At 39.6% G+C, this 26,310-nt stretch overlaps 1 protein-coding gene across 4 annotated transcripts in view; it reads right to left on the bottom strand.

Moving 5' to 3' along the window:
- LOC121389489 overlaps positions 1–26,310 on the bottom strand; it is a 140,600-nt gene that overhangs the window by 23,503 nt on the left and 90,787 nt on the right. The gene's annotated exons all lie outside the window — the stretch shown is intronic.

A 26,310-nucleotide genomic window follows, 5' to 3' on the forward strand; every position in this document is an offset into this window, starting at 1 on the left:
CATAAACAAAGTCTTGCTTGTGCTTAGCATCCATCTAATGGAATATAAAACAATGAAAAGAAAAAAATGTTTTATTTAACGATGCACTCAACACATTTTATTTACGGTTATATGGCGTCAGACATATGGTTAAGGACCACACAGATTTTGAGAGGAAACCCGCTGTCGCCACTACATGGGCTACTCTTCCAATTAACAGCAAGGGATCTTTTATTTGCGCTTCCCACAGGCAGGATAGCACAAATCATGGCCTTTGTTGAACCAGTTATGGATCACTGGTCGGTGCAAGTGGTTTACACCTACCCATTGAGCCTTGCGGAGCACTCACTCAGGGTTTGGAGTCGGTATCTGGATTAAAAATCCCATGCCTCGACTAGGATCCGAAACCAGTACCTACCAGCCTGTAGACCGATGGCCTACCACGACGCCACCGAGGCCGGTTATAAAACAATGACTGTGTGTTGATACTAGGGATGGGAATTTTGAAAATGTTTGATTCGGAATATATCATGATTTAGGTCCTATGTACAGAACTCTGAGAACTGAAAATTTGCAGAAAACATTTATGGGTTATGAAAAAAATATCAAATTCAAGTAACCCATTTAATTTTTACGTAACCCATCATAAACTTGTAAATGATGTCATAAATTCAATGCGCAAACGAAAAATGAGTTTTGCAAACTATACTTACGCGAGCGACACGCAAACAAAATTATCGCTCTTGTAATTTTCAGAAGCCTGATGTATCACAATACATATCAAATATATTATTTACAGAAACCATCAACAGTATTTTTAGGAAGATTTTAAAAACAATTAAGAAAATACATCATAGGCTACTAGTTGAATTTGGGAGACAATTCATGAGGTCTCTTCACAGAGACTTAGAAGTAGGCCAATGAGGTTTGGGGTTTCGAACAAACCACCTTCACCCCTGCTAAGATTAAAACAATTTTAATAGCGCAATATTAGGCTAGTTATACAGGTGTCCAGAAAAATGTAGACAAAAAAGGATGGCTAGATTCATATTCTACACACACACCCGAATCCCCTCCCCCCATATCCCCTCCACCCTTAACAGACGTGGCTGCTTGTTCCTGTCCTGGATGGAGAAGCTGACAAAGTCTGGCACCTGCATCCAGGACAGGTGTGCACTACAACACCTTGTTCTGAATGTGCATGTAAAACCCTATGACATGACATGACATGACATTACATGACATGTGCAAGTTTTACCATGTGTGGTTTAAAGGCCACTAACTATATATTGCCAGGTTCATACCTGTTCTGTAGGAGATACAAAAATTAGTTTTCTGGAAATTGTTTTGGCAATGCCTCAATATATTAAGCAAATATTTTGTGTAGGCCTATAGTTTTATTATATACTGTTGCAGATAAAGTTCAACATTCATGGCAGTTTACTAATTTTTTAACATTTATGGCCCTTGAACATAGGAGATATGAACAATTTGTTGGGGAAACATTGGGGAAAAATGTTGACAAAATAATCTGCTAGGTCCATACCCACTTGTAGCTATATAATAAAAATTCAACCTCACACTAAACTTAAGCACCAGTTTTAATGCTTGGAAAATGGACATGCAAAATGAATGAATGAATGAATGTTTAACGACACCACATCACAAAAATACACATTGGCTATTAGTATTGGGTGCCACAAATTGTACGGTCATGCCAACTCTCCCCCCCCCCCCCCCCACACCAAACAAATAGATTATAAGTACCGTATAATTACTTTTACATGTATTATAGTTTGAAGTAAATGTTTTCAATGTTTTAAAAAAGCTGCCCCCACCCCCGTAACCTCTTGTTTGATATTAACAGAACTAATAAATTTAACAGCAAGTGGACGAAAGGACCTATTTTTAGAGCATGACGTCATTTTAGACAGGATGATGGGTCAGGATCACATCCCAATCAGTAATTTAACTATCAATTGTTCGTGGTCAAGAGGTATTCAGTTTATATTAGACAATAAACCGCTTTTAAGATAACATCACATTTTATTTGAAACATTTATAATTACTAATTTATCATTTAATATGATTATCAAAACACGTAATTTTGGTATGCACGTGCTTAGCGGCTTACCTGTCGAATCTAGAGTTACATCCCCTAATTTGCGTTAATATATTTCCGGTTTTCTATGCAACGTGGGCCAGACCAAGCAGAAAAACGCCCGCTAGACTGGTTTATGCGCTTCACAGTAAACCAAATGGCCACGTTGTGAGTCAGTCAAATACTGTAGTTTGCGAACGTTAGCTGGGTGTTTTGGGGCAGATATAGCGATATGGGTTCACTGTATTAGGCTATATATTATTTATAGCAACATCAACCGATTTTACGGGAGTAATACATGACTGGCCGTTAGATACCATTCATCTCACAACGAGTTGTTTTAAAATGTTGTGAGATAAATGGTATCTAACGCACACGAATGTATTATTCTATTTCTTACATATCCTCAAAAACCAGATTTTAAACACATTTTAATATCTTTTTCAACTAAAAGTTATTTACAGCCGTTGCACTTGTAGCTAACTAACCCATCACAGACCCATGATTGTCAGGTTACCTATACATCACAATGTAATCCATTTCCATCGTGTAGTTTTTCATTGGATGTATGGCAGTGCTGACCTGGTCATCACCTAGGAGCAGCCAGTCGTATGTCTTAAAATTGTTAACACACGTACATGTGTAAACAACCATGTGTTATCAAAAATGACGCATGGTGTTCTCACCAACGGGTGTGTACAAAAATAAAATAATGAAAATGCATGACATAAGTTGAAATTCATTATTTAAATATATGACAAAATGTCTGCATGTGCATGTTTGTATATAATAATAATTATAGGCCCTATATGATAAGCTTTGGTCTAGGCCTACTAAGCTTATGAGTATGACTAAAGGTGCAAGACCACACGTTAGTGGGTTTTTTTCTGTAGAAGCTAATAACGTAAATCAGTAGATCAGTAGTACCGGCCTCGGTGGCGTCGTGGTTAGGTCATCGGTCTACAGGCTGGTAGGTACTGGGTTCGGATCCTAGTCGAGGCTTGGAATTTTTAATCCAGACACCGACTCCAAAACCCTGAGTGAGTGCTCCGCAAGGCTCAATGGGTAGGTGTAAACCACTTGCACCGACCAGTGATCCATAACTGGTTCAACAAAGGCCATGGTTTGTGCTATCCTGCGTAAATAAAAGATCCCTTGCTGCCTGTCGTAAAATAGTAGCCTATGTGGCGACAGCGGGTTTCCTCTAAAAAACAGTGTCAGAATGACCATATGTTTGACGTCCAAAAGCCGATGATAAGATAAAAAAAATCAATGTACTCTAGTGGCGTCGTTAAATAAAACAAACTTTACTTTCAGTAGATCAGTATTGAGTTTGAATAAATAAATAAATTGAAAAATACCTAAAGCTGTTTTAAAAAACACAAAAGATGTTTGTCCCGCCTTGATTTGAAGGCAGTCTACATGTGAAACACCTTGCAGTATGACGTATTGGGCTTCTGTGGGACTACTTCAAATATACCTACTTAGTAACTAAATAACGTGAATCGACGTTTTCCATTCAGTTAACGAAGGAAGGAAATGTTTTATTTAACGACACATTCAGCGCATTTTATTTACGGTTATATGGCGTCGAAAATATGGGGGGGCGCGAGGCGTAGCCCAGTGGTACAGCGCTCGCTTAGTGCGCGGTCGGTTTGAGCCCATTGCGCTATTTCTCGCTCCAGCGAGTGCACCACAACTGGTACATCAAAGGCCGTGGTATGTGCTATTCTGACTGTCAACGTTTGATGCTTCATGATGAACGTTCGACTTCCAATGTTTCATGCGTCATGACGCATATGCTCAGATAGCTGAGATATGTGCCTGTGCCTATAACAGTGTATTAACAAAACAAAAAAATTAATAATCGAAAAAAAAAGTTTAAAATTTATATGTTAACTGCCAACCCCTCAAATCAACCTACATTTATTCTGTAATTTGTATATATAGTCAGGCGGCAAACTTTTAAAAGAGCCCTAGAAATACCTTTCATTGCACGTTTCAATACAATAGCATTCAATATGTCATCCGTGCTTTAGCATCATAGTGGAATCTTCCACAAAGATGCGCCAACAATTTTACCACGCATGCGCTTTTTGTTGGACAGACGTTATCAAACAGTATTACAAAACTACATCAGATATAGCCCCCGTTTTAATGGGATAACCCACAGAAGTTACACCCAACAGACAGTTTTACGTTTAGGCTCCGCTATTAATTCTCGTGCAGTCTCTCGATAGTTTATCTGATGGCGCCAAAATTATATACAAGCACTGGCACTCTGAAAGCTTCTCTAGAAAAACAAATAACTTTTAGAATCTGTTCATCAAGTTCCAATACCGTAAACAAACACCAGGCTTAACGTTTTTAGTTTTTATTCTCTTAACTCTTTAATCAAATAACCATGATCTCTGGGTGCCAATTCCGTAAACACTCGGCAATAACAGACCTTTACGAAGAGGTAACGGAAAAATACGATCGATAACGACAAGATCTTCGTTGTGATCCAATAATCGGATTTTCGCGGAGAAACAACAACGTGCTATTCATATCCGCAAGAGGTTTGATGGCTGGTATCTAGTTATGACCACGGAGTTCGAACCAGCCAGTTAACTTCAGCAAACGATACTGGAAGTGGCAAATATTAGCATCATCTCAGTCTATGATGTCAAATTAACACGCAAGAAAATTATCGGCAAATTATTCCAAAGAAATGACATTTCGCAGTTATCCGCCAGGGTTTAAAAATTAGTTATCGGCGAATCTCGCGAGAGTTAAGACTACGGATAACGATATGAAGAACTCGACGTTCACGCTACAGTTGCTGATGCGGCCGTCCCAACTGAAGGCGCTAGTTAGTCTCGATATTTCCAAAGACGTTCAGATAAGACAGAACCTATCCTTGGGGACCTACCGTGCATCAAAATACGAGTTAATTGTAGTTTGGAATAACGACGGCTGACCACTTGGGCTGGAGATCTGTCCGCCCTTTCCCGCGCATCTCGTTTCAAAATCGATTTTCATGTACAACGTCCGTGTTCAAACTATTCTTTGCCAGTTCAAATTAAATTTCAAGAGATTTGTATGGAAATGGTTGCACGGATTGTGTATTAAAAAGTGAGAAATACGTAATAACTTAGTAGAATGTAACTGCACGGCAGGCGTAATAATACTCAATTATGCAAATATTAGAGGTCTTCTTCAAAAGAAGTATCTACTCTTTGAAGATAGATGGTCTCACACCACAATTCTCTTTAGTGGTTTTTTTTTTAACAGTTTAAATATTCAGTCTGATTGCAAACTCATTTTACTATCGCTCATTGACATAGCCAGAATTTTAATAAGGGGGGGGGGCACCCACCCTGTCTACGAGTCGCGTTAAATGAAACGACGGGCAAAAGCAAAAGGTGGTAGTGACAAAAGTGGTGGGTGGGGGGGGGGGGGGGGCGACTTCATTCTCCGTCCTTGGCTTCGTCAGTGCTATCCACTCCAATCTGGATATCTTGGCCAGTAGATTTGACATGCGCCAGTGCCAGTTTGTGCTCATGAGACATTTTGTCGCAAATATGTCAAATGTAGTTGTTACCCAACATGTTTAAGGCACCTCGACGTTCCCACTGGATCATTGAAAATTCACCTGGTCACGAAATGACAGTGACTTTGGTAAGACTTTACCATGGAGCAGGTAGTAAGAGATTATTTAAATTAGGCTGTAGTTTTACAGAACTAACTGAACTCAAGAACAGAATGTCACTATAGTATTGCGTCTTAAAAGTTTTCGATAGTTTTTTTCCGTCTGTAACAATGCTCCACGACTGGTATTTAAAGGACCCCTTGCTGCTTTATCGGTAGGAGTAACCTATGTGGCGGAAGCGGGTTTCTTCTCTTTCTCTGAGTCTCTCGAATATGTATCGAAATAACCATGTTAGATACCAAATACCGGTAGCTAAACTTTTCTCGTGTCGTGAAATAAACATTCCTTTCCTTTATCTCCATACCCCCACCCCAAACCGCCATCCCACTTCTGCCTCATAAATATTATTTGGGCTATACGATCTTGCACATCTGGCTAAAGACATCAACAGTTAAATACAAGTCTAAACGGGGGGAAAAAGATGAAGACAAGTTTGATACCAGCGTCCCGTGCTATAAGTAGAAAAGGTTATTTCCCACCTTTCACAGTTTATTGTATGGAGATCCCTACGTGACAGGTGCACGGGGTTTCTTATCAAACAGTATGACGTAACAGAGCACGCGCGGTTTGATATACACTGATGGGCGCCATGTTTTCACTCCGATATCCATCGCTCATTAGCGAAATATAAATTCCGTCGGACTTGTTTCCGAGCTCATTTCATCGTCGAAGATTAGATAATGGCTGTTTAGTTGTCTGAGCTAGTTTAGGTATATAGCTAATGCTGGAAGCCATGGCTATTGTACAAGGAAACTGGGTTTTATTTCAAAGGTTGCAGTAATACATTTATCCCACAGGCATTTTCCCGGTCGTGTGTACATGTTCTACCAAATCAAATCCCACAGACGACTAAAATAGCATAATACATGCATACGGCTAAAGCTGGCATATGCAACGTTTCAAATACATAGAAGAAAATACAACACCCCTCACTCACAAAGTAAATGGTGGTTGGGTATAAGTAATGTTTGACATTATTCTATCAGAGCAGTTCAAACACGCCTTCTGTGGATACAACCTGTGACTTGGCCAAAGTTCTAACCAAGACAGTAATGGTATATGCTGCTAGTTTTGAATCGTTTTTGACTACCCTAGGTTCGCACAGAGTGTTTCATCATAATTCTAGGACCCTGCACGTTTCAAGCACAATGGTATCTGATACATCGAAGTTAAATCAAGTTACAGGATTTTACTGGCCAGATGAAATTTTGAAAAACAACAACAATAACAAATTGCCAATGGCAGACGTGGTCTTATTTAATGCGTATTTCAAAGTTATTTGAACTTTGACAGCTTCCGATGCAATGCTATATGGTGTACTGCTGCTTACAAGCTGCAAGATCGAATACATGTACATAGTCATAGGTATATTCCTAAAATGAAATGTCTGTTTATCCTGGAGATTAATTCACAAAGGTATCTTAGACTCTCTAAAACAATATCGCAAAATCTTTACAAGTCTCTTCGCATTGCACCGTGTGGTCACAAAGTTGCGAGAGTTTAGTGAATTAGGCTCCATGCCATATAACGGGCATTAACTCGCCATTAACAGTCATAACTTAGGTCGCGCTCTCACTACCTGCTTCGAAATATTTTTGATCAATCCATCTCTCTAGAGTTTTATGTTAAAATGCTTACAAAATCTCTTTCAGTATTATATTAAAAATAATTTCAATAAAATATTTTAATCCACAAAATGTGTACAATTTTCGTATAATAAAAGTTGCATTCTAAGTTTTTAGTGTCCCAACTGGTGCTCTTTAATTACCATAGTCTTCTGAAATCAACAAGTGTTTCAAATGATGTATCAATTATTTTCTGTTTATAAATAAGGCTTAGAATACACGTCTATGTGGTGATGTGAAACCATGGTCTAGTTAACTAACTTGTTAGGACGAGCGTAACATTCTAGACAATTACGGTGTACCATTAACTAATTTGAACAGGTTCTTAAAACATTAATGAATTAATGAATGTTTAACGATACCCCAGCACAAAAATACACATAGGCTGTTGGGTGTCATATAACCATATAAGGTAAAGGGTTCTTAAAAATCCCAGCCTAGATTGCGTAAAAATTATAAATGTTGACGCAGTCTGAAATTAACGCCGTCACCGGTATCCTTCTTCATCGAGACGAGACACAAAACAACATTTAGAAGAAGACGAAGAAGAAGAACAGCAACAACAACAACAACAACACCATCAAACAGAATCTAACATAGAAAGTAATATTTCAAGCAACAAATATCAGAGTGATTCTCAGAATAGGTTTCCATAATGGTTGCAATGTGGATCGTGTCCTTTTAATGGCAACTACGGTATTATGTCGGAAACTAAATCCAGTGCAACTAGCAAATGGCCTTCGTCTCATCGAGTCCATGTCAAATTAGTTAATGGCGTCAGGGACTCAGGTGTGCGCGCTAACAATAATGGTTCACAGAATTCTGGAATTCACTTCTTTGGAGTATAATCTGCTCAGCGGCCGACCGTGCTGATAAAACATCGAATACGTCATCCACCAGCCATTAGCAATGATCTGCATAATTATCCCAATACGCCGCAAAAATAATCCGGTAACACGGAACACTCACAGACGCCCTGACATCTAATGAAACGTGTAAACACGGCTGTCGATAAGGGACAGTTAGCTGTATTCATAAGCGTAGACTATATTGTACTTACTTATGTAGTACCAGCTGTATCAAAATAAACAATATTATTATCTAAGCTCGTGTCTGACGACCATGATATAATATACGTTTATAAATATTTATATAGGCTCTCCTTGTACGTTTATAATTCCAGTCTGCAAATACGTTTTGTTACAAATGCTTGGATTGGTTCAAATGATCTCATTGATTCGATGATAACTATGAATCTCAACTTTCATTACTCTTGGCAGTAGATCATTTCAGCTCATTTTGACTCCATGGACCTCTATTTTTCATTTACGTTTGGCAGTAGATCATTTTAGCTGTTTTCTTTATTGTTTAAACTTATTAAAGGGACATTCCTGAGTTTGTTGCAATTCTTAAGATGTCATCGACTAAAAGGAATGAATGAATGAATGAATGTTTAACGACACCCCAGCACGAAAAATACATCGGCTATTGGGTGTCAAACTATGGTAATGCAAATAAATAAAGTGATGATCAACATCAATATAAAAATTCAAGACTTAAACAAAAACAGTGTAAAGAACTGTGCAAAAACACAAATATCACAGAAGTTTACGGATACTGAATTTTACTCAAAACTTCAATTTTGTGCTGTATTGGCCATTCTCAAAGAGAATGTTACACCCCTGCACTACGGTGAGGTTACAGCACGCGCAGGGGTCGACTAAAAGAGACTTTTTTAACGATTGTAATTACATATAAAATATATTTTCTGCAGAAAATACTAGTGACTGTATATTAAACTTGTTTCTGATCGTTCCAATATTTGTACTACGTTAAATTTGATTTTATTTCCTAAAATATATTTTGTTTTTCCTACGTACGAAATTATTTGAAGAAAAAAATCAATTTTGGGCTTCTTACAAATATTAAGACGACCAGAAACACACTGAATATACAGACACTGATATTCTAAACAAGAAAATATATGTAAACTGTAAGTTTAATCGTAGACATATTTTATTAGTCTAAAACATCTTACAATGCAGCAAACTCAGGAATGTCCCTTTAAAATAACTGTTTACGTTATTTGTTAATGTTAAATCAGTGAATGTTATTAATTGTTTATTGAAATACCATGCAGACATAATAGTCCCATATTTGCATGTAATAATAACGTGAAGATTCTCTCATGCGGCTTCTGAATGGAAAAGCCCATACCGCAGAATAGATATTCCCTTTATAACAGAGTATTAATTTCCTATGAATAAAGAAGTAATGTTGTCCATAGTTTGATGAACGTAAAAAATTGATACGTTCAATTCTTAAATAATCCCCCGAAACAAAAACTAATCTCCAAGTATGATGCTGTTGGTCCCTTATCGGTTTTGTCTCCGTCCTGTCTATTTGTTTCTCATTCTGTTCATCTGTCCCAAATATAGTTTTTTTTTGGATTTTTTTTACCTCAATACTGAGTTGAAATTTTGTGTATAGCTTTATCGAGTACTGATACAGATCAAGTTCGACTTTCATTGCGACTTACCCATTTTTCACAGAGATATGGCCATTGAACTTAGGAGATAAGACATTTTTGGGGCCCAGTAAGGGACATATATTTCTTTAGTAGTACTCACGGAGTATTCTCCCCCCACCCCCACCAATCACTGTCCCATGCTACAACCCGGTATCCGAACCTTTGTCATCTATATACTGTCTAACATTAAAACCCATTTAACTTTACAAATACCGGCGGTATAACACACAAAGCCTGTGAACTGATGCAATGCATCTGGTAAAGAGCACACTGACAGACATACACACACAATGGGTCCCCCGAACAGGTTCAGTTCTACGACCGCTCTATCGACAGCTACATCCGAGAGTTCTCATCGGTATTTCCCGTCCCATCCAGCATCCCGTGAAGTATATCAAAGGCTGTGGTATGTGCTATTCTGTATATACGAGCATTTACTATTTTTTTAAACGTGAATACTTTGTCACCGGAAATCTTTTTGAAGCTTTGCCAAATACACCAAAGACCCGAGATTACAAAGGCATAGAAGACGAGCCGCAATAATTGCACCCAAAAGATGTATTGGGTGGTGTATACCATCGAGGTACGAACGAGGTATGAGCGAGACACGTGCGAAATGTAACACACTTTGCTAATTCCTCCACGCCGCGTGCTGTTATTTGCAAGAATCTGAAAACTGCGCTTAGAGACTAGCGAGCGAGCGAACATGGCACAAGATGACATCACGATCACCGAATGGCATTCGAAACACCTCGGTCAATTACGGACTCTCCGCTATCTGAACCGACGGTGTACGCAGGTAACGAAAGTGGGTATTAAATATGGTGTAGTGTCAAACAGAACACTTCATTTTGTACGCCCTCCCGTCCCGGAACTGGCCACTGGCGAAATCAGAGGTAAGTCAGGGATGGGCGTACCTGAACCTTCAGTGGAAGAGCCATCCCATTATTTTGTACACTAGAATTCCGCGTATGGTATAACAAATTGTATAGAGTCCACAAATAATTTAGTAACAGCGTGCCCATTCGGAACACTTCGGCTAATTACGGACTTTCCCGTATCTAATCTAGGATCATGATGTATGATGAGGTCTCGACATGTTGCTGCCATTGTTGTTGTTTTGTGTGTGTTGTTTTGCTTGTTTTGTTTTATTTAGCCCCCCCCCCCCCCACAGAACACCACGATACACACAGAGTACTCAATGGTTTAGCTAAATTACCGTTCTATTTAAAGTAAGGAGTATAATATAATACTATGATTTGTGGAATCGTGCGAGGAATGCGAGTACCTTGAATAGCCGATGCAAGTATTCCGGTTCCAATAGACCGGGGTGGGTGAAAGATCAATGGTGAACAAAGAGGGTGGATTGATCATAAAGCTCTCTTAGGCTCTCAAGTAATATCACAACATTTTCGCTAGTGTTTTTTTAATTTTATTTTTATTTTTAATTTTTATTTTGGTCATGCACTGTGAGGTCTCAAAGTTGCCACTGTTTAGTAATTAGGCCCCTAGCCTAAAATATCGTAAAAATGCTAGCCACGTAACCAAGTCATTATAAAGTCTTCTCCAGTACATACCAAACGTACGAGACGGTGGTTTGGGGGGGGGGGGGGGGGGGGGGGGGGGGGGGTCAACTGCCCCCTCCCCATCCCAGTGCATGAGCAAATCTTCGCATTCCGGTAAAAAAATAAAAATAAAATAATAATAATAAAAAAAAAAAACATGAAGACGTTCGAGCAAAATGAGCTGGCCTAAAACATTTTTACCATGTATTTCGATCATTTTACTCACAATATTAGTTGTAATCCAAGTAAAAATGCATAATGATTCATTTGGAAACTTCTATAGTAGTTTGGTAGCACTGCAATTCGGGGAACGAACTTTCAGACATTTATATTTGTTAAGTTAAAGTTTGTTAAAAAACACCACATATAACGTATTCGTTCAGATACAGCAAAGTCTAAAAAAGGTTTAACCACGAAAGACCACGCAAATGACGAAACTGGAGCTTTAAGAATACTCTATAGTTCGTGTCATCTTGCTATTGAGCGATAAAAATTACGAGCCTTCAATGATCCCCAACTCCCGCAACTCCTTGGATAATACGGGGCGGGACGTAGCCCTGTGGTAAAGCGCCAGCTCGATGCGCGGTCGGTATGGGATCGATCCCCGTCGGTGGGCCTATTGGGCTATTTCTCGTTCTAGCCAGTGCACCACGACTGGTATATCAAAGGCCGTGGTATGTACTATCCTGTATGTGGGATGGTGCATATAAAAGATCCCTTCTTCTATTTGAAAAAGAGTAGCCCATGGAGAGGCGATAGCGGGTTTCCTCTATCAATATCTGTATAGTCCTTAACTATATGTCTGACGCCATATAACCGTAAATAAAATGTGTTGAGTGCGTCCATAAATAAAACTATTCTTTTTTGCTTTCCTTGGATAATACAATAGATAACCGAGTTTGCTAAACATTGCTTTCAAAGTGATTAAATAATATTTCAGAACCTTCTTTTTATCCTTCATCCACCCCCTAGGGACGAACCTGGAACCGTTACTCCTTTTCCTCAATGCTCTCAAAACGAGTCGTGCACATTTTGAAATTCTTCCTCCCATTGAGACGGCGTCTTTGTGTTATTAAGTTATCTCCCCTGTTGTTCCCGGGTATCCTGCGTTCAGACGAATTTCCCATTTTACCTTTTGTATTGACGAGTGCGTCTTGCCAGTAATTAGGTTTTATTCAGATTAAATACGTGACGGACATTCCTAGATACGGACTACTGGGCAGTCGAACAAGTCTTGATCTGATCTACTTGAACAATACGATACGATGCACAAGGCAAGATTAAGCTGTTGTCTAAAGTTGAAAGGCGCTAGGTTCGTATCTCAGTGCCGGATCCAGTTTGCTGATCAACGAACAAACGAACGGACGGACGGACGGACGGACGAACGAACGAACGCAGACGTATTTGCAATGTGATGTCAGGCAGTGCTGCAGAATGTGGTGTGATGTGACGCATGCGCAGTACTGCAGAATGTGATTTCATGTCACGCAGTAATTACCGTACAATGTGGTATGATGTCACGCAATACTGTAGGGTGAGATGTAATGTGATATCAGTCAGAACTATTCAATATCAATGGATATAAATGGGTAGAAGATAACAGTATTATTCTTGTACCGGTGGTGAATCTCAGTGTAGGAGGGCGGGACGTAGCCCAGTGGTAAAGCGTTGGCTTGATGCGCGGTCGGTCTGGGATCGATCATCGTCGGTGGGCCCATTGGGCTATTTCTCGCTCCAACCAGTGCACCACGATTAATATATCAAAGGCCACGGTATGTTTTATCCTGTCTGTGAGATGGTGCATAATAAAAGATCTCTTCATACTAATCAAAAAGAGTAACTCATGAAGTGGCGACAGCGGGTTTCCTCTCTCAATATCTGTGTAGTCCTTAGCCATATGTCCGACGCCATATATCCGTAAATAAAATGTGTTGAGTGCGTCGTTAAATAAAACATTTCCTTCCTTTCTCAGTGTAGGTCTCTCTCTCTCTCTCTGCTTGTCTGTCTGTCTCTGTCTCCCCCCCCCTCTCTCTCTCTCTCTCTCTCTCTCTCTCTCTCTCTCTCTCTCTCTCTCTCTCTCTCTCTCACACACACACACACACACACACACACACACACACACACAAACACACACCTGCACCTCGCTTTCCACAGTATATAAAGCTGGACATCAATAAATAATTGTACTTGTGCACTCGGTACAGGTCAGTAGAACAATGAAGACGAGAAGACCTCGATTAAAGTGGGCATCACACGGCTGATTAATTGGAAACCTGCACGCCGTGGGACAAGACGTAAGAACGGCGCGACGAGACTCTCCCATTACACGCCACCATTCACTGTAGGTTACACACCACCATTAATTACTCCATGCAGATAAATACAATGTCTATGTCAGAATATATTCTGTGAAAAATACAACAATTACTAGAGGGTCGTGTGATCACTGAGACAAGTTTTAGGAGTACCTTCTCTTGATAACTACCTTACAAAACATTAAAGTATGACAGGTCGACCAAAAAACATTTTCGGTTAGCCACCCTCATGCCAGAGCACCTTGTCATGTTGCTGTTATACGAGTGGCAATATTCCATGTGTACAGTTGTTAGCAGTTAGTACTAAATACAACAAATAACTTCAAAACAATGGGTTATTAAAATAATATAGACGTCAAGCTGCTTGTACTCGTTAAATATATATATATATATTTTTTTTGTATCAGGAACTATTTCCTAAACACGGCTATATTAAGCTGCTACAACTAATAACAAATAGTAGTATGGTGCCTTTTGCAATTACATTTTTATGTCAGAATAAATTCTTTTAAAATGTTATAATATCAAGAGAAGCGTGTGACAGCCACTTTTAGGAACTACAAACCACTGAGTTATTTAAACATTAAAGATGTGAACCTACTTGTAGCCTAATCGTTAAAGAAATATTTCAAAGGACATTTCTGTATTTCATATTAAATTTCAAAGAAGAAATATTTCATAAACCGGATTATATTAAACTGCTACACGGTAACGACAATTAGCCCAAAGTGATCGATGTCAAAATACATTACGTCCGGTATTTATTACAATGCCGCGCTCGCCTGATGTGCGGTTCGGTGTAGGAGAGATCCTCGATAGTGGGCCCATTGGGCTATTTCTCGTTCCAGCCAGTCCACCACAACTGGTATATAAAACATCCCTTACTACTAATGGATTTTTTTTCTCTATACATCAAAATTACCAAATATTTGACAGACAGGACAGCACTTACCACGGCCTGTGATATACCAGTTGTGGTGTTCTGATTAGGATGGGAAGAAGTCCAACTGGAGAACGAGTCCACTGAGGTGATACGAACTCACGACGCAAGTACCTCAAGCGAGCGCCCTACTGATTGAGCTAGATCCCGCCCCATGTTCTATCACTGAACTAGATCACGCCCTCTTGTTCTACCACTGAGCTAGATCCCGCCCTCTTGTTCTACCACTGAGCTAGATCCCGCCCCAATGTTCTACCACTGAGCTAGATCCCACCCCAATGTTCTACCACCGAACTAGATCCCGCCCCAATGTTCTACCACTGAGCTGGATCCCTCCTCTTGTTCTACCACTGAACTACATAAGTACCCTTGTTCTACCCTGAACTAGATCCCGCCCCTTTGTTCTACTACTGAGCTAGATCCCGCCCCCTTGTTCTACCACTGAGCTTGATTCCGCCCCATTGTTCTACCACTGAGCTAGATCCCGCCCTCTTGTTTTACCACTGAGCTAGATCCCGCCCCACTGTTCTACCACTGATCTAGATCCCGCCCCAATGTTCTACCACTGAGCTAGATCCCGCCCCAATGTTCTACCACTGAGCTAGATCCCGCCACAATGTTCTACCACCGAACTAGATCCCGCCCCTTTGTTCTACTACTGAGCTGGATCCCGACCCCTTGTTCTACCACTGAGCTAGATCCCGCCCTCTTGTTCTACCACTGAGCTAGATCTCGCCCCAATGTTCTACCACTGAGCTAGATCCCGCCCTCTTGTACTACCACTGAGCTAGATCCCGCCCCAATGTTCTACCACTGAGCTAGATCCAGTCCCAATGTTCTACCGCTGAGCTAGATCCCGCCCCAATGTTCTACCACCGAACTAGATCCCGCCCCAATGTTCTACCACTGAGCTGGATCCCTCCCCTTGTTCTACCACTGAACTACGTAAAGTACCCTTGTTCTACCCTGCACTAGATCCCGCCCCTTTGTTCTACTACTGAGCTAGATCCCGCCCCCTTGTTATACCACTGAGCTGGATCCCGCCCCCTTGTTCTACCACTGAGCTGGATCCCGCCCCCTTGTTCTACCACTGAGCTAGATCCCGCCCCCTTGTTCTACCACTGAGCTAGATCCCGCCCCCTTGTTCTACCACTAAGCTAGATCCCGCCCCCTTGTTCTACCACTGAGCTAGATCCCGCCCCAATGTTCTACCACTGAGCTGGATCCCTCCCCTTGTTCTACCACTGAGCTACGTCCTGTTACTGTTGATGGAGTCAGAAAACGACCACATAGCGGCGTGCATGAAAAGACAATCATTCCAGACGAGTGCGCATCGACACATTAAACATCGACTCCATTAAATTAGCTACCACGATGAACCATCCAGAGCTAAACACGCCGACCTCTTGGTGCGAACTCCCCGGTGTAAGAAGGTAATCAGTGCAGGTAATGCAGAGCGAACGGTTTACAAAACAACACCATGCATCATTATACAGACTGTGTGCTTACCTGCACGGCTCAAAGAAACCCGCATTCCAGCGTAAACGGAGAGAATTTAAAACGCTGACAACGCCATCAGTCTCCGACGAAGCCTGCCTCCAGTGGTCCCCCTCTATCCAATACGACTGGCTGACAAAGGGTTTACTGTAACTGCTCGTGATACATTCCCGCACACTTCCGTCGGTGTTTTCATCAATTCCTCCCATACCAATCGTAGCGTGATGTGTGAGATACAGCACCAGCCAGCCAGACCGTTTTCTACAGCAGAGTCGCTCATAGACAAAACGTTAATCAGTTGTAGGTGGAAGTCCGCACTGCCTCCAGATTTAGGGAGATCCAGGGGGTTACAAATCCCCCTTTTTGACAGACACTGTATATGTCTTACGATATTTTGTGAGGAGTATTTCGCACTCTCGTTTTACAAATTCCTGTAACATACTGAGCTCATCTCACTTTTCTTCTAATTATTGTATTCGCTCCCAGAAGGCGATAGGATATTCAAAATAAGAAAAATCTCAAAGGGCAAATGACGCAACTACTCTGGTTATTTTAGTTATTTTCCAGTTAGTTAACCCTGGGCACCAGCATCTGTCGTTGTTTTCAGTCTTGGACAGGGCGCTAAAGTCAGAAATTGTGCCTACGACAGGTGTGTTTGAACAGGTCTCGAATGGAAGCATGCCAAAAATTACCCACACCCAACACTTTATTGTTGTTGACATTCTCTGACGCCCGGTATACATTTGCATACTAATAATTAACTATGGTTAACGGGACATCCATTTTGTGACTGTCCCCCAGTTGGTTAAGAAGTTAATGTTCACAAACTGGTAAATGTCATGCGAATAGGTGCATTAGGTTGAAATCCCGTCAATATACACTTTATGTTGTGCTTTTATCGCAGAGAGAGAGAGAGAGAGAGAGAGAGAGAGAGAGAGAGAGAGAGAGAGAGAGAGAGAGAGAGAGAGAGAGAGAGAGAGAGAGAGAGAGAGAGAGAGAGAGAGAGAGAGAGAGAGAGAGAGAGAGAGAGAGAGAGAGAGAGGATTTGATGGACAACGTCAGTTCCCCAGAGGGTTGAACGTAGCCCAGTGCTCGCTCGATGCGCGGTCCGAGATCGATCCACGTCGGTGGGCCCATTGGGCTATTTCTCGTTCTAGCCACGACTGGTATATCAAAGGCCGTGGTATGTACTACCCTGTCTGTGGGATGGTGCATATAAAAAATCCCTTGCTGCTAATCGAAAAGAGTAGCCCATGAAGTGGCGACAGCGGGTTTCCTCTCTCGTTATCTGTGTGGTCATTAACCATATAACCGTAAATAAAATGTGATGAGTGCGTCGTTAAATAAAACATTTCTTTCTCCTTTCTTTCAGTTCCCCAGTCCTTGGCTGATAGAGTTTATTACTGATCGAGTTTAGGTAATCACTGCCTTTGAACTCCCATGTGAAATATCTTCAAACGGAACTAAATAATATACTTTTCTTTCTTTCTTTCGTTCTTTCTTTCTTTCTTTCATTCTTTCTTTCTTTCTTTCGGGAAGGGAAGCGAGAGAAGCAGGTCGAGAAGTCAAGAGTATTTATTTTTTAGCTTTCAGAACGACGACGAATTACCATATACATGTATTAGATTCTAGACAACTATTGCCAGCGACAATAATTTCTTCCATGTCTACCACGCAACCGTAATGTGCTGAGGTGTCGTTAAACAATTTAACCTCTTCCATTCCTAGCAATCGACCACAAATGTGCCGAGTTGCTGTTAAAGAGGAACGAATTCCGTACCGTTCCGCACATTTCACGACTGGCTGTATAAATGTGAATCGAGCAGCTGGCATTTCGACGTGAACCCCGCGACAAAAAAAAAGCCCCCACAGCGATTGTAGATAAAAGAGAAAGGTGAACGAGCTGACGTTATGAGGCAAGCGGCATGGCGGATGAATACACGTCGGTACATCTTCCTAAAGGCGCTTTAAACAATGCATGTAAACACACCAGACTTGTACTCCTCAGATTGAAGCCAGAAGGCAGACAGCCGGTTTAGCTAGTGTGCAGCAGTTAGTATATACTCGTCGAAATAAGATACAACACAACAACAGATTTTATACTCGCCGAAATAAGATACAACACAACAGATTTTATATTCGTCGAAATAAGATACAACACAACAACAGATTTTATACTCGCCTAAATAAGATACAACACAACAGATTTTATACTCGCCGAAATAAGATACAACACAACAACAGATTTTATACTCGCCGAAATAAGATACAGCACAACAACAGATTTTATACTCGTCGAAATTAGATACAGCACAACAACAGATTTTATACTGGTCGAAATAAGATACAGCACAACAACAGTTTTTATAGTGGTCGAAATAAGATACAGCACAACAACATTTAAACGTGCACATTCAGATACAGCAAACCAACAGTTTTATACTGATCTAAGTAAGATACAGCAAACCAACAGTTTCTATACTGATCTAAGTAAGATACAGCAAACCAACAATTTTATACTGATCTAAGTAAGATACAGCAAACCATCAGTTTCTATACTGATCTAAGTAAGATACAGCAAACCAACTGACCAGGACAAGAGTTAAGGTGTTATTCGTCAAATAGTCAAATTAAATTTAGACAATATCTTCAATTAAATAGCCAAACAGCTAATTAGAACATCAAATTTTAAGCTCTCTTTTTTAAATAGCCATAGTTATTTTATATTTAGTTTGGTCAACTGCTAAACAAGATTTCAGCTTAAGCCCCTTGAAAAAACACATCAGACTTTAGTAATTTGAAATACTGTTACTGTAGTTTAGTAATTTGAAATACTGTTACTGTAAGTTATGACACCAAAACCCTCAACAGAAACAGTATAGCGACATGTGGTTGTGAATGGCATATCATATCACCAGGCATAAAGCAGCGATCATTTGCATAATTTCATTACGGCTAGGGACATAAAACTTCATTCATTTCAACTTAATTTTTCGTGCTTGTATCTAATTAAGGTTCAAGCACACTGTCCTGGGCACACAACTCAGCTATCTGGGCTGTCTGTCCAGGACAGTGTGTTAGTTGTCAGTGGTTAGTGAGAGAGAAGAGGGTGTAGTGGTCTTACACCTACCCATTGAACCCTTAAGAATTCGCTCTGGGTGGGAACCGGTACCGGGCTGCGGACCCTGTACCTACCAGTCTGTAGTCCGATGGCTTAACCACGACACCTCCGAGGCCGGTAAACATAAACCTGTTTAGGTTCCTCACTACTTACTTGATGCCCCATCACCCCATTCCACACCCTAAAACGTACGTCAGCTGCGATCCTGGTGTTATACTCATGTCTTTGTTCTAGGCTCACCATATCAATGAAAGATGGGAACTCTTTTTTAGTTAAGTTCAGTCGGATTCCCGTTCTCTTTGGTGCACTATGGTAAGCTGATCATGTTCCATGTTGATTGTTGAAAGGACATAATATTTTACAGAACACTAGCATTCGCTCGCCTTCTCGTTTTAGATGCAAGGGGCCAGCGATACCCTGTCACCGTATGTAATTTGAAAAATTAATACTAATATTCGTACGTTGCCAAAACAAATCCCATAGATATACAGAATTACATGCCAGTTGTCTTATGGTGGTTTATAGTGCGTAAGAATATATAAATTTATCACAAGGTTTGAAAATGTCTTCATCGCTATAGTAAGATTAAATAGGTATGTAATAAATGACAATAATGGTAACACGTGCGCATGTATTAATCATGCATCTAAAATAAAAATTACACGGATCTCTTCACAATCGATTTTATCGTGAACATGTGCAATATGAATTAATGTAGTAGCAATGTCATGTAATATTAGTATATCTTGGTAAACATATCTAAAAAAAGATATCGATGAAAAGCCTGTTAGTATAATACATTATGCCTCAAAAGAAAATATAGATATATTATAAATGCTACAATCCCACGCCCCTAAAGTCAATGGGAGAAAATGGCGGAGGTAGCGTGGATTGCTAGTTTTGAATACAACAGGAAGCGTATTTAACTATGATGGTTCCGACTAAAATTTTCATAAACATTTTGTAGAAACCCGCACTTGTTCCAAGCTCTAGTACGAGTTCAAATCAAATCACATGATATTACTGGCCATATAAAGCCACCCTTTATGGCAACACGTCCTGTCATATAGCTCACCAATGGAAGGCATATCAGTATTTAATATTCTTAGTAAAATTACGAGCACTTCGAACTTTGACCCCGTGAGATGCTAGCTGGTATACTACTACGGATAATAACACTATAGAAAAGCCTAAGAAAAATAAGTGTTGAGTACATTATTTTATTCTTAAAGGTGCAGACCCTAGTTTTAACCAGCAAAAAATGGCCACTAAGTTTAGTTAATTTACAAACCAGTAACTCATTTGGATAAAGTTACAACAGAGTGAAAGAAGAGTCTGTGACGTTGAAACTGGGAAATAGCCTTAAAAATAGACTTTAACTCTAATCAATAACCGCTACTTCTCAGACGCACGTGCGTTTTTAAAAATATGCAAAATACATTTTTTTTGGTATTATAAACACCAGGATGACCAGAAACACTTCGGTTCTACGGAAATGGATAATCTCAAGAATATAATATAAGCAATGTTTGATTCCAGTGATCATAAACGGCTCTAATAGTGAAAAACACACTGTACTATAGTGTCTAAAAACTAGGGCCTGTCCATTTAAAGATTCAGCATGTATACTCTATTGCTCTGGCAGGAAAAATCTACGAGAGAATGGCTAAGATTTTGTAAAGAGTTTAACAGCTGGTCGTGTCTGCTGTCCGAACTTTGCGGAATTCCAAGTGGTTTAGCGAACGATGCCGTTAGACAAGTCAAGGGTAATGAGCTCAATGAACTTTGACCTTTGTTCCAAGACCAAAGTGAAGCGGCTAATAATTACCGTTAATGCCATTAATTATCGTCGTCAAGCGATCGTTATGGACTTGGACGAAATTTCGACGCGTTGCTAAGGATAACGTAGCTCGGCATGTACAAGACGTGTGTGCCGTGGTAGTTGTCATAGTCTAAAGGCTGGAGTATGCTGAATAGTACCCAGAGCTATCCCATGATACTTTCAATTGATGTGATGAGCAGAGAACTTTAATTCCAAATTGGAGATGTTTTCATGGTATGTTGTTGTAATCACGCCAGGGATCGTAAACTATTTATTGCTATGGTAACACGTGCGCATGTATTAATCATGCATCTAAAATAAAAATTACACGGATCTCTTCCCAATCGATTTTTATCGTGAACATGTGCAATATGAATTAATGTAGCAGCAATGTCATGTAATATTAGTATATCTTGGTAAACATATCTAAAAAAAGATATCGATGAAAAGCCTGTTAGTAAAATAGGTCATGTTAAAACTGCGCATATCAACCTCGCCGCAAGACCAACCCCCAACACAATTGTCATGGGCGCCACCAAAAAGGTAGTATGACAAAATAACAATAACAAAACTCCATGTAAATAGGCCTACTGTAATTTTAAAGTTCCACAAAGTTAGCCACAAATACATTACAGATTGAACAGGTGAAGATGTTCCTTACAGATTGAACAGGTGAAGATGTTCCTTTAAATATAACTATAAACATACTCAAAATAACATTACTAGAATTAATCCGATACAACAATTTAAAACAAAGATGTGTTGGGTAGGGGTGGTGGTGGTGGTGGTGGTGGAGTACTAATAAAGAATTAAAGTTAATGACTTTTCTAGTCAAAAATAAAGTCATTTTTAAACGAAAAGAACCGTTATTTCCTTCTTCTTTTTTTGATGGGGTGGGGGTGAGGTTGGAGTGGTGGTACGGTTCTGCATATTAGACATAAATTTATTTAGCTGCCATACAGGTTGCCATTAAGCCAAGTACCGCAAGAGAGGAAGTAAAACGTTTTATTTAACGATGCACTCGACACATTTTATTTACGGTTATATGGCGTCGGACATATGGTTAAGGACCACACAGGTATTGAGAAAGGAAACCCGCTGTTGTAACGTCATAGACTACTATATTCGATTAGCAGCAAGGGATATTTTATATGCACAATCTCAAAAACAGGATAGTACATACCACGGCCTTTGTTACACCAGTTGTGGAGCACTAGTTGTAACGAGATATAGTCCAATGGGCCCACCGACGGTAATATTTCTTAATATCTCTCTCTCTCTCTCTCTCTCTCTCTCTCTCTCTCTCTCTCTCTCTCTCTATCCAGAGAGTATGTTATTGGACGTTAGTTGGAATAAGAGAAATATATAAGTATATATATATATATATATATATATATATATATATACATACACACACACACTCACACACTCACTCACTCACTCACTCACTCACTCACACACACACACACACACACACACACACACGCGCGTATTTCGTTACTAGGTAACCCATTGCACAAAATACGAACACCTGTTTCGTGACGTCTCGACATAAACTGACGACACGCCGACACGCCGACAATTCTAGTACTCGACCGGTTTTATGGAAGCAATCAAAGAAACAATCACTTCCTTTCGATTCTGTCCGATGCTGAGATACGATTTTGATAATGGAATACGGTTTTGTCGTTCAGAATAGCAAGTCCTGGCTCCTAGACTATAATAACTGTTAAAGGGGACTGTATTCTAGTTTCTCCATTGTTTTTACAACGCAATAAACAAAACAACCGTGTGTCAGCTGTGAAAAGGAAGTTGTCATTAAAAAATCATTACCGGATCAAAGCTAAACATCGTAAAATGACATTATTGGCGTCACCTCACCGCTAAAATAGCAACCGACAAACTAGTTCTAGTAGACTAGTGGAGTAAAATACAAAGGAATGTGTGTTCAAATCCTCGAAATTCAGATCATTGGCAATTTAATCCAAATGATAAATAAGTAAATACTCCATAATGATTTGAACAAAAAATTAAATGGCGTCACATATGAAATATGCAACAGCTTTTTGCGGCGGTACTGCTGATTGCTTTGCAAATTCTGAAGGCTGTGATTAACAATATAATAGGCACAATCTACTTACTAAAAGTTCGCTGGCCCCACCTTGCTTAACGTCTACCCCAAGATTCATTAAAGCTGAAATCTTCAATATTACATGGGGCGAGATTTAGCTCAGTCTTTTGAGTGCTAGCTTGAGGTGTTTGCGTCGCAGGATCGAACCACTTCAGTGGATCCATTCAACTGATTGGGTTTTTCTCGTTCCGACCAGTGCATCAGAACTGGTCAAAAGCCATGATATGTGTTTTCTTGTCTATGGGAAAGTGCATATAAAAGATCCCTTTCTGCATAAGGAAACATGTAGCGGGTTTCCTCTGATGACTATGTGTCAGAATTACCAAATGTTTGACATCCAATAGCCGACGATTAATTAATCAATGTTCTCCAGTCGTGTCGTTAAACAAAACACACTTTCAATATTATATTTATATCGTTTAATCAGTCAGAATTCACACTAATAATAGCATAATTGTCTTACTGTATCACGCTGTTCTTCGATACCGCTTGATCACTGTTTCTCATCTACATCACATTAAATGTATTATTCTCAATCTAAACACAGAGTAGCGGACCGTTATTCCAGTTTGATATAGTAAAAATACAATAGTCTAACGACACATACAACGGACTGTAAAAATAAAGACTACCAACATGGTATGGCGGTTTCTGACAATATTAACCGTTGATTGTGATAAAGCACAAGTTTATTAAAATTGCAATTGTTTTTGCATTTTACATTTTAGTCACTGGCGTAGCTAGGATTTTATAATTGTTGGGGAAAGCAAAATATACCTCACCCTATCATATCCTATTAGGATGGTAAAACGTGGACGGTGGTGGGGGGGGGGGGGGAGGCATCACCCTCCCACATTATAAGTGGGATCCCGTACGCCTATGTCCTTTATGACCCCCTTCTCGCTACGCCAAATATTTGAGTAAATGATGTTATAATATGATTAAGCGATTAGATAACTTTAATTGTTAGGACCTAACCAACCTCGGGTTCACGCGTACAGGAAAGGCCAAAATATGTAAACCATTTTAATTATTAAGTTTGGGCATGTATCGAACGCGTTTCAGAAAAAAACCCCATTCCCATCATGCTATCAAATAATTATAATCCCCGTACTCTTGTTTACCGACACCCAGTTCACTCTTTAATCAGAGGCTGTTGGCTGCACAATATATACATATACTTGTAGTTGGTATAGTTTTAAAGAAGAAACCCGCTGTTGTCATATAAGCTGCACCTTTAAATTAGCAACAAGGGCGCTTTCTTGGTGAACTTTATCAGACAGTGCCTCAGTATATAATAAATATAGTCCTTCCCACAGGGAACGCCTCTTTTCATACTATGAAAATTAATACAAATTATTTATTACTGAGCCGAATATTTTCTAAATTGCACACACAAATATGTTGTTTTTTTTTGTTATTTCCAAAACACTTGTACTTTTCTTCTTATGTCAAACCAAACTGAAAATATTTACAAAAAACAAAACAACAACAACAACAATTTTTTTTTTTTTATAAGAGGATGGGACGGACTATAGGTAACGTAGTGAATTAATATGTAACTCAAGTAAATTTATACAAACATCGAACCGTTCAGTGATATGTTTCGGGTGTTATTTAGTTTAACATTTGATTTCATAGCGTGTTGTCAAACAAACGACTTGTCACACAAAACTAATATCCCGCTAGTAAACCTACCCACCCAACCCCAAAGAAAGAAAGAAAAAGAAAAGCAGCCATGAAAACAGTGATTAAAAAAGAATGTTATATATGTACGAGAATAAAATAACATTGAAAGATATTGGTCCAATTTTCGAATACCTGTACAATTTATCAAGGAAAATGTTACACCTATGAATGACTGTAATAACGTGGCAATATTGGTACAGCAAGACTGGAAAATATTGTTGAATATAGGACCATGTTATTAACAGTGTTTAGGAGAGGGCCTCATAAGTTGGATAACTTGTGCCCAATCCTTTTGTCAGGCCAGGTGATAGGGCTTTACGTGCACATTCAGAACAAGCTGTTATAGCGCACGCTATCCTTTTGTATATACACACATGTATATATTATGTGCAATAAAATATGTTTTTAATCAAACAGTGTTTAAACACACAAGACACGGACAAAAAAACTTACTTCAAAATTTAAACTAATAAAACAGAATACCATTAAAAGATATTTTCGGCCAATAAACCGTTTTTACAATTAGAATTACAGTATAAAGATTTCCTTATTTAGAATGTAAGTGAATAATATATTCAATGTCATTATGGACGTCCTAATGTTTGTAATAGCTAATAGTATACTTCATTTTATTTCATTACATATTTTTTTCAAACATTCGATATTATTGAAGGCAAAATCATGTTTGGGATACTACAAAAATTAGAACTTTATATACAGAGATATATTTAGATATTCTAAACATGACAGTATATTTAACATGTAGTTCTCGTCGTTTAGTACCGGCCTCGGTGGCGTCGTGGCAAGCCATCGGTCTACAGGCTGGCAGGTACTGGGTTCGGATCCCAGTCGAGGCATGGGATTTTTAATCCAGATACCGACTCCAAACCCTGAGTGAGTGCTCCGCAAGGCTCAATGGGTAGGTGTAAACCACTTACACCGACCAGTGATCCATAACTGGTTCAACAAAGGCCATGGTTTGTGCTATCCTGCCTGTGGGAAGCGCAAATAAAAGATCCCTTGCTGCCAATCGGAAGAGTAGCCCATGTAGTGGCGACAGCGGGTTTCCTCTCAAAATCTGTGTGGTCCTTAACCATATGTCTGACGCCATATAACCGTAAATAAAATGTGTTGAGTGCGTCGTTAAATAAAACACTTCTTTCTTTCTTTCGTCGTTTAGTCTTTACAGTGGGAGATGTGTTACGATGCCAGAACACATGGAATAGTTTTTCAAATGTCTGTTTTGACGTATTCTATACGACTGTGCTAAATTTAAAATATTTGTCCTTTTGAAACGAAAT

This window comes from Gigantopelta aegis, chromosome 14, assembly GCF_016097555.1.
Source record: "Gigantopelta aegis isolate Gae_Host chromosome 14, Gae_host_genome, whole genome shotgun sequence".
Lineage (NCBI taxonomy): Eukaryota > Metazoa > Mollusca > Gastropoda > Neomphalida > Peltospiridae > Gigantopelta > Gigantopelta aegis.